A 17261-nucleotide genomic window follows, 5' to 3' on the forward strand; every position below is an offset into this window, starting at 1 on the left:
AAAATGCAAGTTAAAGAAGCATCATTGTCAATTGCTCAACTAGTAATCAAGAACTGTGTAAATAGGTGGATGAGGGGCAAGATGGCGGAAGAGCAGGGTCCCCAAATCACCTGTCCCCACCAAATTACCCAGATAAGCTTCAAATCATCCTGAAAATCTACGAATTCCACCTGAGATTTAAAGAGAGAACAGCTGGAATGCTACAGTGAAAACAGTTCACGCTTCTATCAAGGTAGGAAGATGGGGAAAAAAGAAAAAAAAGGCCTCCAAGGGGGAGGGGCCCCGTGAGGAGCCGGGCTAAGGCCGGGGCGAGCGCCCCCAGGAGAGGAGAGCCCCGTCCCGGAGAAGCAGGAGCTTCACCAATCTTCCCGGGCGGAAAGGCGCTGGCAGGGAGTTAGAGCAGGACCCCAGGAGGGCGGGGATGCCCTCAGGCTCCCTGGGACACTAACAGACACCTGCATACGGGTGAGAGTGCACCGAGCTCCCTGAATGGCTGCAGCGCGCGCACTCATTGACCTGGGAGCAGCTCAGAGGAGCCTGGGCGGCGGCTCCGCAGAGAGGGCTGTGCCGCGGAGAGTGCGAATCCAACAGCGCAGGCCCCGGAGCACAGGGCGCGGGGGACACAGCCCAGGATCCGGCCTCCCCGCGGGACAGGCAGAGGCCGGGAGGGCCCAGGACAGCAAGGACGCTCCTGCCCCAGCTGAGCACATCAGCGGCCCCGCCCCGGAGCCTCCAGGCCCTGCAGACGGAGTTCCTGCGGGAGCTGAATCCAGGGCTCCAGAGCTGGCCGCGGCCACTGTGGTTGTTCCTCCAGGGGCCCCAAGTGCTAACACCTGAAAATCAGCACAACAGGCCCCTCCCCGGGAAGACCAGCTACACGGACAAGTTCCAGGGGGAAGTCAAGGGACTTAAAGTATACAGAATCAGAAGATACTCCCCCGTGTTTTTTTTGTTTTTGTTTTTGTTTTGTTTTTTGTTTGTGTTTGATTTTTTTTTTTTTTTGCTTTTTGATTTCTGTTTGCTTCCCCCACCTTTTTTTTCTTTCTTTCTTTTTCTTTCTCTTTTTCTTCTTTTTCTTCTTTTTCTCTTTTTCTCTTTTCTTTCCTTCTTTTACTCTCTTTTTCTTGTATTCCCAATACAACTTGTTTTTGGCCACTCTGCACTGAGCAAAATGACTAGAAGGAAAACCTCACCTCAAAAGAAAGAATCAGAAACAGTAGACTCTCCTGCAGAGTTACAAAATCTGGATTACAATTCAATGTCAGAAAGCCAATTCAGAAGCACTATTATAAAGCTACTGATGGCTCTAGAAAAAAGCATAAAGGACTCAAGAGACTTCATGACTGCAGAATTTACATCTAATCAGGCAGAAATTAAAAATCAATTGAATGAGATGCAATCCAAACTAGAAGTCCTAATGATGAGGCTTAACGAGGTGGAAGAACGAGTGAGTGACATAGAAGACAAGTTGATGGCAAAGAGGGAAACTGAGGAAAAAAGAGACAGACAATTAAAAGACCATGAAAATAGATTAAGGGAAATAAACAACAGCCTGAGGAAGAAAAACCTACGTTTAATTGGGGTTCCCGAGGGTGCCGAAAGGGACAAAGGACCAGAATATGTATTTGAACAAATCATAGCTGAAAACTTTCCTAATCTGGGAAGGGAAACAGGCATTCAGATCCAGGAAATAGAGAGATCCCCCACTAAAATCAATAAAAACCGTTCAACACCTTGACATTTAATAGTGAAGCTTGCAAATTCCAAAGATCAAGAGAAGATCCTTAAAGCAGCAAGAGACAAGAAATCCCTGATTTTATGGGCAGGAGTATTAGGGTAACAGCAGACCTCTCCACAGAGACCTGGCAGGCCAGAAAGGGCTGGCAGGATATATTCAGGGTCCTAAATGAGAAGAACATGCAACCAAGAATACTTTATCCAGGAAGGCTCTCATTCAAAATGGAAGGGGAGATAAAGAGCTTCCAACACAGGCAAGAACTGAAAGAATATGTGACCTCCAAAGCAGCTCTGCAAGAAATTTTAAGGGGGACTCTTAAAATTCCCCTTTAAGAAGAAGTTCAGTGGAACAATCCACAAAAGCAAGGACTGAATAGATACCATGATGACACTAAATTCATATCTTTCAATAGTAACTCTGACTGTGAACCGGCTTAATGACCCCATCAAAAGATGCAGGGTTTCAGACTGGATAAAAAAGCAGGACCCATCTATTTGCTGTCTACAAGAGACTCATTTTAGACAGAAGGACACCTACAGCCTGAAAATAAAAGGTTGGAGAACCATTTACCATTCAAATGGTCCTCAAAAGAAAGCAGGGGTAGCCATCCTTATATCAGATAAACTAAAATTTACCCTGAAGACTGTAGTGAGAGCTGAAGAGGGACACTATATCATACTTCAAGGATCTATCCAACGAGAGGACTTAACAATCCTCAATATATATGCCCCGAATGTGGGAGCTGCCAAATATACCAATCAATTAATAACCAAAGTTAAGATATACTTAGATAATAATACACTTATACTTGGTGACTTCAATCTAGCGCTTTCTACACTCGATAGGTTTTCTAAACACAACATCTGCAAAGAAACGAGAGCTTTAATAGATACACTGGACCAGATGGATTTCACAGATATCTACAGAACATTACATCCAAACTCAACTGAATACACATTCTTTTCAAGTGTACATGGAACTTTCTCCAGAATAGACCACATACTGGGTCACAAATTGGGTCTGAACCGATACCAAAAGATTGCAATCGTCCCCTGCATATTCTCAGACCATAATGCCTTGAAATTAGAACTAAATCACAACAAGACGTTTGGAAGGACTTCAAACACGTGGAGGTTAAGGACCATCCTGCTAAAAATGAAAGGGTCAGCCAGGAAAAAACTCTTACCCATTCATTATCAATTGAATATAATTCAACATTCAACAAAAGCTCAATGCCATTTTCTTATCCATCAAGTTACAAAGGATTATTGGGCATAATTATCTCTCCTGCCTCAAAACTCTCATCTGTACTGATCATGTCAGATTGGTAATCTCAAACAAAGGATTGAAATTTATAGATTTTATGTTATAATAACAAGAAAAGTCACCCCTCGGGGATCCTGGGTGGCTCAGTCAATTAAACTTCTCACTCTTGGTATTAGCTCAAGTCATGATCTCATGGGTGATGGGATACAGCCCCACACGAACCTCTGTGCTCAGTGGAGAGTCTGCTTAAGATTCTTTCTGTCTCTGGGCTCCTCCCCCCAATTCTCACTTGCCTCTATCACTCTCTCTCAAATAAATAAATTTAAAAAAAAAGAAAATTATTCACCATGACCAAGTAGGATTTATCCCTGGGACACAAGGCTGGTTCAACACTCGTAAAACAATCAATGTGATTCATCATATCAGCAAGAGAAAAACCAAGAACTATATGATCCTCTCATTAGATGCAGAGAAAGCATTTGACAAAATACAGCATCCATTCCTGATCAAAACTCTTCAGAGTGTAGGGATAGAGGGAACATTCCCCAACATCTTAAAAGCCATCTACGAAAAGCCCACAGCAAATATCATTCTCAATGGGGAAGCACTGGGAGCCTTTCCCCAAAGATCAGGAACAAGACAGGGATGTCCACTCTCACCACTGCTATTCAACATAGTACTAGAAATCCTAGCCTCATCAATCAGACAACAAAAAGACATTAAAGGCATTCAAATTGGCAAAGAAGAAGGCAAACTCTCCCTCTTCGCCAATGACATGATACTCTACATAGAAAACCCAAAAGCCTCCGCCCCAAGATTGCTAGAACTCATACAGCAATTTCGCAGCGTGGCAGGATACAAAATCAATGCCCAGAAATCAATGGCATTTCTATACACTAACAATGAGACTGAAGAAAGAGAAATTAAGGAGTCAATCCCATTTACAATTGCACCCAAAAGCATAAGATACCTAGGAATAAACCTAACCAAAGAGGTAAAGGATCTATACCCTAAAAACTATGGAACTCTTCTGAAAGAAATTGAGGAAGACACAAAGAGATGGAAAAATATTCCATGCTCATGGATTGGCAGAATTAATATTGTGAAAATGTCAATGCTATCCAGGGCAATTTACACATTTAATGCAATCCCCTTTCTTCAGACAGTTAGAACAAATTATTTTAAGATTTGTGTGGAATCAGAAAAGACCCCGAATAACCAGGGGAGTTTTAAAAAAGAAAACCATATCTGGGGGCATCACAATGCCAGATTTCAGGTTGTACTACAAAGCTGTGGTCATCAAGACAGTGTAGTACTGGCACAAAAATGACACATAGATCAATGGAACAGAATAGAGAACCCAGAAGTGGACCCTGAACTTTATGGCCAACTAATATTCGATAAAGGAGGAAAAACTATGCATTGGAAGAAAGACAGTCTCTTCAATAAATGGTGCTAGGAAATTGGACAGCCATGTGCAGAAGAATGAATCTGGACCATTGTCTCTCACCGCACACAAAGATAAACTCAAAATGGATGAAAGATCTAAATATGAGGCAAGAATCCATCAAAATCCTAGAGGAGACACAGGCAACACCCTTTTTGAACTTGGCCATAGCAACTTCTTGCAAGATACATCTATGAAGGCAAGGGGAAAAAAAGCAAAAATGAACCATTGGGACTTCATCAAGATAAAAAGCTCCTGCACAGCAAAAGAAACAGTCAACAAACTAAAAGACAACCTACATAATGGGAGAAGATATTTACAAATGACATATCAGATAAAGGGCTAGTCTCCAAGATCTATAAAGAACTTATTACACTCAACACCCAAGAAACAAACAATCCAATCATGAAATGGGCAAAACACATGAACAGAAATTTCACCAAAGAAGACATACACATGGCCAATAACCACTTGAGAAAATGCTCTGCATCACTGGCCATCAGGGAAATACAAATCAAAACCACAATGAGATACCACCTCACACCACAGAGAATGGCCATAATTAAGAAGACAGGAAACAACAATGTTGGAGAGGATGTGGAGAAAGGGAACCCTCTTGCACTGTTGGTGGGAATCAAACTGGTACAGGGACTCTGGAAAACTGTATGGAGGTTCCTCAAAGAGTTAAAAATAGATCTACCCTACAACCCAGCAGTTGCACTACTGAGGATTTACCCCAAAGATATAGATGTAGTGAAAAGCTGAGACACCTGCACCCCAATGTTTATAGCAGCAATATCCACAATAGCCTAACTGTGGAAGGAGCCTAGGTGTCTGCATCAAAAGATGAATGGATGCATAAGATGTGGTATATGTATAGAATGGAATATTACTCAGCCATTAGAAATGACAAATACCCACCATTTGCTTCAATGTGAATGGAACTGGAGGGTATTCTGCTGAGTGAAGTAAGTCAATCCGAGAAGTAAAATCATTATATGGTTTCACTCAAAAGGGGAATATAAAACATAGTGAATGGAATTATAGGGGAAAGGAGAGAAAATGAGTGGGAAAAATTAGACAGGGTGACAGAACCTGAGAGATTCCTAACTCTGGGAAACGAACAAGGGGTAGTGGAATGGGAAGTGGGTGGAGGGATGGGGGTGACTGAGTGACGGGCACTGGGGGAGCACTTGTCTGGATGAGCACTGGGTGTTATCCTATAGGTTGCCTAATCGAATTCCAATAAAAAAATATACAAAAATAAAAAATAAAAATAACAACTAATTATCATAACCTAATATTTATTTAGCATTTTCTTTATGTTAAGGAAGAGTAAGTAAGTCACATATCTACTCTCAAGGAACTTACAATGTAAATACATATACTGTTATACAACTGGGCAGTGTGCAAGAAATGGCAAAAAAAGTGACTAAACTAAAATGGTATTGGAGTTTATAGGAGGAAGGTGATTGTCTTTCCCTGAAATCATCATAAAAGGCTTCATGGAAAACATAGTAGATATATGCTTTCATTTCAAAAGGCAGAGGTCAGGTACAGAAAGGAGACTCAAAGCAATGGAAATAATAATAATAATAATAATAATAATAATAGCTGAATTTATTAAGTGTTAACTATATGTTGAACATTGGGATGTTTATCATGCATTAACTAATTTAATCCTCACCACCACTCATTCAGGTAAGTACTCCTCCTTTCTCCATTTTACAGATAAACTGAGGTTAAATGATCACAGAACTAATTAATTCAGCCAGACTGAAGTCTATTTCCAGATGCTAATAGGCATTACTAAGTCAATGGAAATAGGTTCTTATGTTCTGAGTTGAGATTAAGCTTTCTTCCTATGTCATTTCTGTCCCTATTCCCTCAGTCTACATGGTTTGTAAAAAATCATCTTCTGTCACAATCCACATGAAATAATTTACCTATCCATGCGAATTTTTCCTTTGCAGTCACCCTCAAATATACTTCTTCCTCTTCATTCCCATACCCATAATAATCACTGAGATCCTTACCATCTTTTTTACCTTAATATCCAAACCCTCCTGCAGTCTATGTACTTCTTCAACAAGCATTTATTGCATCTCCAATAACATGCTGAGCAATAAGGATACAAAGATAAATAAAACATGCTTCCTATACTCAAGGAGTCTAGGTGATAGGCATATATAGAAGAGTAAGGAGGTGTAATAGAATGAAGGTCAGAGGTATGGGGAAAAGGGTAACAGGGTGTGTTCCAGGTAGAAAGAATAGCATTTATGAAAATCTGAAAGTGAGAAAGAAAATAGAATGTTCAAGGGGACCAAAGTGATTGAATTGATAGTAAGGGAACAAGTAGCAGAGATAAGATTAAAAAGTATGCAGGGGTTAGATCATAGGGGCAGGGGTAGCATGTCTCATTTCTCAACCTCAACACTATTGATGTCCTAGGCTGGGTAATTCCTTGTATTGGGGGAATTTCCCTGTGCATTATAGGATTTAGCAGCATTCCTGACTACTACCCACTAGATGCCAATAGTACTGCCACCACGACCCCCACAGTATAACAACTGAAAATGTGTTCAAACATTGTTAAATGTCCTATGGGAGCAAAATCCTCTCCAGTTGAGAATCACTGATATAAAGCCTTGAGAGTCATATTTAGGATATTTGGATTTTATTCTAAGATCAAGAGGAGTAGTGGTGTGCCACAGTGTAGAGAAGGAATCAATTCTCATGATCACTTAAGAATGGAGAGAGAGATAAAAATAAGGTGACTATTCAATACCTAAGTGTTATTATTTCCAGTATTATCACTGCAGTGTAAGTGGGACAGAGCTCTACATATGCTGTAGTTATTTATATCTGTGTGTCTTTGTCATGTAGGCTTTCAAACCCGAGAATAACATGTTTTTGACAATTCAAATTTGCAAATTCATTTAAGGTTTGAGTTGGAATATTCTTACCTCCTGACTTGTCCTCTATGAAGTCATTTCAAAATTTTTACCTTATCATAAATAGCTTTAATTTTGATCCCTGAAGTCTATATATAATACTAAATCACACTTTTTTTCTTTTCTCTCAAGTTTTTATTTAAATTTAAGTTAGTTAAGATATAGTGTAGTATTGGTTTCAGGAGTTAGTGATTGATCACTTACACACTTTCTTAGTTTAGTACTTTGGGTTTATTCTCAGTTGATTCATAATTAGTTTTCAGTCAACTGAATCACAAGCTCCTAGAAATTAAAGACAATGTGTTCTCCATTTTATATATATTCCAGATCATTGAGCAAAATCTTGAACCAAAAGCAGGTGTCATTATATCAAGAATTCTGTTCTATAAATAAATAAGTAAATAAGTAAATAAATAAATATAATATTCTCCTATGTGATTTCTCTATCATCTAGAAGAAGATTCAGAATCAAAATTATTAGCTAGTTTTTTATATTAACTAAGATAAATCATTATGACATTGAATGGTAGACTCTATTTTCTTAACTTTTACTTGAGATCAAAATTATAATCTCTGAGCATAGTCAGAGTTAATTAAGGGTTTTATATCCATTCAACTGCCTTATAGAAAATGTATCAATAAAAATTATTACTGCATAAATACCAGAAATCCTTCTTTATACAATTGGCTTATCCTGCAAATGAATATTATGGACTTTTATCCTCAAAAGACTAAAGTTTGATAAGAAATAAGTGCTGGAAAATTCCTTACATCCATATTTTTAAAAAACCTCATATATAAAAGCTAGGTTAATTTTGATGTTCAAGCTTATGTTATATTCATGTCAGTTAAGTTGGATACTTTCAGTGTTTTATACTCAGTACATCCAATTTTTGATATTTCTACAACTTCTTATAATTCATGGACCAATTTCACCAGAAAGGACCTCAAACTGATCATCTGATTTAACCTTTTTTTTATAAATCAAGTAGAGGGTTGAATAATCCAGTATACTTTCTAGAGTCCAAATATAAAATTTTTTCCTTTTTATAAATTAACAATAAAACCAAGGCAGGAAGTTCTTTGTATTTCCAATATTTTAATCTACAACAGAAAAAGTGATAGATGATCTCCTATAAGTAATACTAACATGTTACTTACTCCTCAGCCTACAAGACACATGAAAGTCATTCTATAATATCCAATTACATGTTTATTCCACCTTTATAAAGACCTCAACATTAAAATCAAGTTTTAAAAATCATCTTTCTTCTGAGGTTAAAGCTAGTCAATGTACACTACACTCCCTTTCTCCTTCTACCACCTTTCTATATAACGGTATTATCAGAAACTATAATTTTAAAGAACCTAACAGCTTGCACTCAAAAGAACCATTACCAATTTTCTTTGAAAGCTTAAGTGACAGAAACAAATCTGTCCATTTTCAGCTATTGAACATATTTACTAGTTTAACACAGGTTTTTTACCAAAGATTTTGCCAGGTTTCATTTTGCCAGATGATTTGAAAACCACTACAGTGCTTTTACCCTGCATCAAATAAGATCTAATGGATTATGGTATGAGTAGACTTTCTTGTATGTCATATTGGAAACTTTTCATAGGCACCCACAAGCTCCTAATATAAAAGTAACCAAGGGGTGCCAATGATGAAAGACTTTGTTGCCATGGTGTCATCTCATAAATCATCAATTATTGTCTGTTATTATGAATGTGACAGCCACATACTGTCATAAAAGGATTTGCATTCTGATCTAGTTTGAAATGTTTTTCCAGACATCATTTGCTTTGTAAAAGAAATTTTATGACAACCATAGAGCACTTAAGCTTGTTATGAAGTGTTCAAGCATTTTTTTTTTGGACTTTGTGAGTTTGGCATTTTGGCATACCAACATCTTTTGAATTCTTGAGTTGTTTTCCTTAAAGCTCATAAATATATTTCTAAACATGGATACATAGCATAATAGACTAAATCCAACAGAAGCAGTGCAATTCTTTGGTTGCTATGACAACGTAAACTGATCAACTTCCTGTCACTGATTTAAAAGAGGCACTCTCCTGTGGCCATAAATACTAATTACAAACGCAAGTCATTTGCTAACATGTTCAGCTTACAGATTAAAGCAGTTCATGCCCAATTTATCATTTAACATGTCCACATTTCTAGTGTGGTACAGAATGAATAATAACTTCACTTGTTTATGAAATTTTCAACTTAATTTCATTAATTATTTTTGCAGTTGCTGTAACTTAACTTTGCTACTACAAGTTCAGTAAACTCAATGGATTTTCAAAGAGCAAAGAAAGATTTCTAAATGTAATTTCTGAATTAAAGTTGAAATATTTGCTTAAAACTCCTTCCTGTAAATGCATATTTTAAAGAAGGTGGTTATATTTTAAGTAAGAAAGTTGCAAAATTTTTAAGAATACATGAAAGAGTGTCTTGTCCCAAAATCTATTCATTTCAATTAAATGAAGAGCTAATATATTTGGTTAAAACCTGTAATAAATAATTTTATGAAGGTACCAGTTGATACTCTGAATAATAAATTTCACTTTTAAAAAAAAGTAGTAGGTTCAGGAAAAATATTTAAAATATTTTTTTAAATATTAAAAGTAATATTAAAAATATTACCCTTCAGGCAATACAGTTATAGTAGTACTATATAATCTTCTTTTGAGAGAGAAAGAGTGCACAGGTGCATGCATGAGTGGTGGGCAAGGGGCAGAGATAGAGGGAAAGAAAAAATCCCAAGCAAGTTCCACACTCAGCACAGAGCCCCAGACAAGGCTTAATCTCACAATCAACCCTGAGATCATGACTTGAGACAAAATCAAGTGTCAGATGCTTAACCAAATGAGCCGTCCAGGCACCCCCATAGTGCTATATAATCTAATATTAAGTACCCTATTCTCCACTCAAACACATATATTAAACAAGCCGTAAATTAAAATTTATGTTTCACCTTCTGAGAGGGAAGGAGACATGGTGAAGGAGAGAATGTCTAACCACCTCGGAATGTAAATAAGAGCAATGCTACAAATAGTTAAAGTGTCTTTGGAGAATTTCTACTTCTGACCAATACCTGTGAAAATTTAGGATACCAATATCCTATATAGTTTGTTTAAAAGTAAAACACTTCTATCTTCTAGCACCCATGAATTTCATGACAAAGCTTTGCTATATGTATCATCATAAGAAAGACCTCTAAAGTAATCTATATTCTCACTAATTCACAAACCTAGAATTTGATTTAAATATTTTTACAATTTCCAGAGCTAAATAAATTCTTTCTAAACTTCAAATAATCACTTAGCATTTCTAGAAAGGCTGACAATTTTTCAAAATCAAATATAATATTCATGCTCCAATTGATTCTCTGAAAAGAGAAGCTGATACCTAAAAAGTTTACTTCCAGGAATACCTAAAAAATGCATTGTTTTGTGAGGGATTAGGCAAAATGAATGATGTGAGATCCCTGTTCCTGTTACTATCTGGGCAGTACTATCTTCACCAAAATATATTTCTTAATAGGGCCTGCCTTGCCACCCTCATCACAGCTCTACCCAATAACTACTACTAATCAATACAAATTATACACCCAAAGAAAGTAAAAAGTTATTAGGTGGTCTCCTGTGGTTGCAAAAGGAGTGACAAAACACTTCCAATTGCTCATAAACCCAGCAGCTGTATCCTCAAACTCTAGGGCTCCAAAGGCCTTCTGACAGCCTGTGCTCACAGGTGCTTCTCTTCTAGCACCAGCTCAGGGACTCTGCAGCAGGAATTTCACATCACCATAGTGTTGAGGTGAAAGCTCCAGTGCCCTTATTTAAAAAAATCTGGTCAGCTTGAAGTAATGAAAACTAATCTGAATGCAGCCAGTCATTGGCTGTGAGCACATGCTCAGCAAAACAAAGGCTGCATCACAATTTTTTGCATATATATAGGCACTTCAACTGTATGTTTCTGCCTGACAGACTGACAAAGTTTGAAAGAATGTTTATGATATTTTATAAATTGTTTCTTGAAATTAGGAGCCCCTAAATTGGAGTTTAACTTAGTTCTGAAAAACAAAGCAGTGATTTTTTGAAGCTGGAGAACTGGACAAATACAAACTAAGGAAAACACAATATGTTTTTATTACAACCAAAAGTAAAATATGTATACACTATTTTTAAATGGGCTGCCTCATTTAATGTCCCAAATCCTTTCATGTAATGTTCAGTAGGTGCTTTACTACCAAATGTAAATCATGATCAAAAAAATAAAAACCACTTTATTCTTAATATGTTAGATATATCAATATGTGATTTAAGGAGTATTTGTAAAACCCTTACAGCATAAAGAATATAAAATCACTATTTTTGTTATTTAGGCTAATTTCATTTTAAAGCAACATAACTATACATATCTGCCAACCAAATGTATTACAGTAATATATTATTTGGCTATTACTAGCCATTAAACATGAAAATGTCTGGGGTGCCTGCATGGCTCAGTCAGTTAAGCATTCAACTCTTGGTTTCAGCTCAGGACATGATCTCAGGGTCCTGAGATAGAGCCCTGTGTCGTGCTCTGAGCTCAGTATGGAGTCAGCTTGTTCCTCTCCCTCTCTTCCTCCCCCTGCTCTCCCACTTTCTCCCTCTCTCTCTCTCTAGAATAAGTAAACAAAATCTTCTTAATTAATTAATTAAATGAAAATGTCCAAATCATTTGATTTTCATCAAATACAAATCAAATAATAATTATATTTTAATATTTAAATAAAAATAGTTTGTAGGGAGAATATTTTATAATGACATATCAGTTCAAAATGCCTTAAATTCTCCTACATGCAACAAATTAAAGCATAGCTGCTGTTATTAACAGCCTTCAGTATTTTATTTTTTTAACAGCTTTTACATATTTTTTAAAAATCTGAAACACTATATATCAGATGATCTAGCATTTTGTATTGTGGATTATGAATAATATGTCATTTACACAAACCAATTGATTGAGTTACATATTTTTTACATCTCAATTTTCTAATGGATTTATTTAAAAACAATGTTTTATGGCTAAATCATTTTATACTTGCCCCCTTTTGAACATTTGTATTAGTTAAAAAACAAATTCTGGATGATAATTTAAAGTAACAAACAGATCTTTGGAGTCCTAATATGCTGAGCCAAAAACTCTTTCAGCAAATGTATTCTTTGTATTGAAAACTTAGTGTTATCAAAAACACTCAGCAGGACTAGTCTTCAGGGCACTTCATATGTATCTATCTGCAGGACTTGCCATGGGACATAATTCCTTCAAGGACTACAAACCAAAGAATGGCCATTTTGGCGTAATAGTCCCATTTCTTAACATCATTTAGTAGCATTCATCAAGATGTATTACAAACCCTACCAATTTAGGAATAATGCATTGCTTTTTTAAATGCATTCATACTGGTTCTTAGAATCAACTCTGTTTTAGCAACTAGTTAGTTACACTGACAAATTTAAGATTAACGCTATACAATTTTAGAAAATGTCACCAGTATCTTTGTAAAATAATGATATGTTCCCCGTTGCATAATAATAGGTGGTTATCAGCCTTTCCTCTTTATCCTGTCTCAGTCATTTAGTTAAATCTACCCTGTACCCTCCAGAGAAATTCATGGTCTGTCACCCTACCCACTGGTGCCTAGATTTATGGATATTTTAGCAGTCCCTTCATTTTCCCATCACTAGGCAACTCTTCCAAGTTAAAAAAAAAAAAGTAGACTTCACCTGAACATTCAGACAAGTATCCTACTACAAAGCCCATTTTCCTTCTATAATTCCACTTTCCTTTCATTTATATTAAAGAAACACACAGCCTGAGACCTAATGTATTTGTGCCTTCACGTTATTAAATGTAACATGCAGAACATTACACATTATTATTCCACACATGGCCAAGGAATTTTAGTATTCACAGGATTATGGTAATTAAGTCTTCCTTCACTTTGGGTGATGTGACACTTGCTTGACTATAATGTCAATCCACTTAAAGTCTGTGTAAACAACATTATCTTAGTCACTCTGCATTACATTTCCAAGAGTGAGCAAAATTACAAGGTCAGAGTGGACAAGAATGTAGGTAATCCCAAGGAAACTTCATGTAAATGATTTGCTCAAGGTTCACGCTGGGCTGTCAACAATAGCAAAAAGGAGTATTTACCATACTATATTATAGTATTATTATCTATACCATCCATGGCAAAACACATGGGTATTTTGGAGACAGAGGTAAAGATGAAAATGTCCATTATTTTGATGTTTTGTAGATAAAAGATACAGGTTGTTTGCCAAGGCTTTGTTTAGGCTAACAAAAGTGTAGTGCTCTGTTAAAAAAAAAAAAACGAATATTACATAGAACAACTGAAAATTATTTTATAAATAAAGATCCAGGGCAGCCCAGGTGGCTCAGCGGTTTAGTGCCACCTTCAGCCCAGGGTGTGATCCTGGAGACCCAGGATCGAGTCCCACATCAGGCTCCCTGCATGGAACCTGCTTCTCCCTCTGCCTGTGTCTCTGCCTCTCTCTCTCTCTCTCTCTCTCTCTCTCTCTGTGTGTGTGTTTCTTATGAATAAATAAATAAAATCTTTTAAAAAATCCATTAACATCTCAAATATAAAGAGCACTTTTTAGAAATACAAATGATAAAGGCAATACAACAATGCTTATATTTCCTCCATTTCTGTTTTGTTTTGTTTTGTTTTGTTTTTTAAAAAGATTTTATTTATTTATTTGGAGAGAGAGAGAGAGAGAGGGTACATGCACTTGAGTTCATGGACAGGGGGAGGGGCAGAGGAAGAAGCAGACTCCCCACTGAGCAGGGAGCCCAATGCGGGGCACAATCACAGGACCCTGAGATCAAGACCTGAGCTGAAGGCAGACACTTAACCAACTGAGCCACTCAGACACTCCTATTTTATTTTTTTTAATAAATACTCATCAGCCATGATATTTATTTTCTTAAAGTAATGATTTCTCAATAGACTAGTCTTGTCAGCTACTTAATGTGCTGTTCTGAAAATGCTCTGATTTATAAAACTAGCTTAAAAGCTTTGTGATATCTTGTGTTTTAAGTGATTTATTTAGTGCTTATTGAAAAAGTTAGATAACCTAATTAAATCTCCATATAGAATATTACTCAGCCATTAGAAACGACAAATACCCACCATTTGCTTCAACGTGGATGGAACTGGAGGGTATTATGCTGAGTGAAATAAGTCAATCGGAGAAGGACAAACATTATATGGTCTCATTCATTTGGGGAATATAAAAAATAGTGAAAGGGAATAAAGGGGAAAAGAGAAAAAATAAGTGGAAAATATCAGAAAGGGAGACAGAACATGAAAGACTCCTAACTCTGGGAAACGAACTAAAGGTGGTGGAAGGGGAGGTGGGCGGGGAGTGGGGGAGACTGGGTGATGGGCACTGAGGTGGGCACTTGACGGGATGAGCACTGGGTGTTATTCTGTATGTTGACAAATTGAACACCAATAAAAAATAAATTTATAAAAGGTAAAAGAGGAAAAAAGAAAAAAAAAATCTCCATATAGGATAGGTAGGATCTAGGCAAAATTAATTTGGCACAGTTTCTTCTGAACTAGTAGAAGTAACATAGAAAGCCAAATAGTGGTTCTCAGAGCATGATTAAACTATAAAATGGGTAGCCAATTAGCAAAAATAGCCACGGAACTTCTTAAATAGGAGTCTCATAGTCAGTTCACAAATAGGCTAAAATGTGTAGAAACCCTCAGAATCAATTTATGGGGGATTCTCTAGGCTTATTGTCACATTTGAACAATGAGGTATACATATGTGAACTGTACTAATCTGGCAATCATCTGAACAAAGTGTATGAACCATAATTTTCTTGTAATGTCTTGTAAAAATACTGTAGAAATCAGTTCACTTCCCAGGAATGACATTATCAAAAATTTTTCCTAGGACTACTTATACAGAAGCCCATAAAAATGTCATCATTGCAAGAGATTAACTGATTTAGATTTTGTTTGCCAAAATTGCCACCTCCCATAAGTAGAAGCATCACTAAAAACATAACCATATTCATGTTTTCATAGATTTCTTTTAAAAAGTAATTGAAATAATAGGTATTCTGTGATAGAGATAGAATATACCTGTGTGTGTAAATGTACGAAGGCATCTGAGTGTGTTTGTGTAGCAGATTGGCAATTCTTGGAGTTTAAGTTAAATCAGTTTCAACTGACTTTTATACTTTAATCTTTCTTAAAATATTAGACAGGTTTCTAACCAGATTTTCTTTTTAGTACACATGGAATCTAAGAAACCCCAAAAGCTATTTGTTAAACTCCAGGGTACAGATCTAGCTCATTCTAATAAAAAATCTCCCCAAACACAAAATCCAATTAGTTACCCTCCTTATCCAAAAAGAAATACAGAATAGTGGACTGAGTCCTCCCTCTACTTTAAGTAGCTATGTGCATCACCATAAAAGCACTATTGGAATCAAATCTTAAGTGAGTTGAAAATATTGAATACCCTATTCTCTGAATCTGCAACATATGTAAAAAGAACTTGAAAAAACACAAAGCCGTAATAAATTATAGTTGGACTTTCACTGCATTTCAGCACTTGTTATGTAATGATTCAGAATGGGAAACTTTGAAGATTAATTCAAGATGGTGTGTGGCTACTGTCTAGTCATAATGCTGAGATCTTGCTCCAATCTTCTGTCCCACAGCCCACCCCCACCTGTCCTTGAATTAAGAGAAACACAAAGATAAATAGGATAAATAAGATAAACCTATGATCTTAACTATGTCAGAGAGTGTTATAACACTTTTCACAAATTGATAAAATTCAATTTGTCTTTATGTTTTGTGCACAATAAGTAAATTATAGCTTCAGGGAAAAGGGAACATATGCATTATAGATAAAAAGTTATAATATGTCTCTAAGAGACTGCATGGTCCAACATCCTAATTTTACAGATGTGGCAACTGAGGTCCCAAGCCACAGTTATTTTCAGGGTTGTTTTAAGTCCATGGACTTCTGATTCTTTCCAGAGCTCCACCTGCTATACCACACTGTCATCAAATGAGGCTTTATGGGAAAGTGTTTGTAACCTGGAATATACAAATTTTAAGTAGTATTTTTATTCATATCTGAATTACATATGTTTTAAAATGAAGAATAATTACACAAATAGTTTCAGTAAGCATTGTTATGTGCCCTAAGTGATCAGAATCAGTGTTTCATCTCTGGATGTAATCATAAAAGAGAATAAATAAAAAGAATTATTTTTTCTTCAAAGGAATTATTTGTTAAAAATATCTACTACATTGGTAAGAATGTGGGGAAATAGGAGTTCTTGTATAACACTAGTGGGAGTGTAAATCAGAATAATTTTGGAGAGCAATTTAGCAATAACCATTAAAGATGTACATAGTCCACAACTCAATGATTTTACTTCTAGGTTTATACCCCAGAGAAATTTTCCCACAAGGGCACAAGAAATTATGATGTCCATTTACAGCACCATATGTAATAACAAAAAATTGAAAACAACCTAAACGTCCATCAATATAGTAAAGAATAATCAAACTGTGGTATAATCATACAATTAAATAGTAGAATGGACAATTAAAAATAAATGAACTAGATCAGCAAGAATCAACATAGATAAATCTCAAAAACATAATATAAAAACAATGATTACAAAAGGACAGTATCATACAAAAACATTTAGGTACATTTTAAAAACACAAAAACTAATAATGCATATTCTTTGTGCATAAACACACATATAATAAAAAACCAGAAATAATTC

The 17261-nt window shown here is 36.2% G+C and overlaps 1 protein-coding gene and 1 pseudogene across 2 annotated transcripts in view; one reads left to right on the forward strand and one right to left on the reverse strand.

Moving 5' to 3' along the window:
• The window catches only part of LOC140628026 (dachshund homolog 2-like), a 536985-nt gene that overhangs the window by 272011 nt on the left and 247713 nt on the right, over positions 1-17261 (reverse strand). The window lies entirely within an intron of this gene.
• The window catches only part of LOC140628023 (protein C-ets-1 pseudogene), a 72737-nt pseudogene continuing 64694 nt past the window's right edge, over positions 9219-17261 (forward strand).

This window comes from Canis lupus, chromosome X (genome assembly GCF_048164855.1).
Source record: "Canis lupus baileyi chromosome X, mCanLup2.hap1, whole genome shotgun sequence".
Taxonomy (NCBI): domain Eukaryota; kingdom Metazoa; phylum Chordata; class Mammalia; order Carnivora; family Canidae; genus Canis; species Canis lupus.